Source organism: Marmota marmota, unplaced genomic scaffold, assembly GCF_001458135.2.
Source record: "Marmota marmota marmota unplaced genomic scaffold, marMar, whole genome shotgun sequence".
Lineage (NCBI taxonomy): Eukaryota > Metazoa > Chordata > Mammalia > Rodentia > Sciuridae > Marmota > Marmota marmota.
In genome coordinates this window covers 628,172-628,675 of record NW_026000153.1, presented here as the reverse complement: position 1 = coordinate 628,675, position 504 = coordinate 628,172, and positions in this window count along the sequence as shown.

Genomic DNA, 504 nt, shown 5'->3' with positions numbered 1-504 from the left:
CTTTCTAATATTGGTCACCTCTTGTTATAGTTTAGATATGAGGTGCCCCATGAAAGCTCATGATTAGGTTATGAGAGCTGTAACCTAACCAGTGGATTAATCCATTTGGTGGATTAATAATTTGAAAGGACTACTGTGTTGGGTGATAACTGGAGGCAGGTAGGGTGTGGGTAGAGGAGGTGGGTCCCTGGGGTGTGACTTTGGGGTATACATTTTGTCCTTTTTTTTTTTTAAATTTATGTGTGTTAATTTTATTTTATTTATTTTTTTTATTGGTTGTTCAAAACATTACAAAGCTCTTGACATATCATATTTCATACATTTGATTCAGGTGGGTTTTGAACTCCCAATTTTACCCCAAATACAGATTGCAGAATCACATCGGTTACACATCCACATTTTTACATAATGCCCTATTAGTAACTGTTGTATTCTGCTACCTTTCCTATCCTCTACTATCTCCCCTCCCCTCCCCTCCCATCTTCTCCCTCTACCCCATGTACT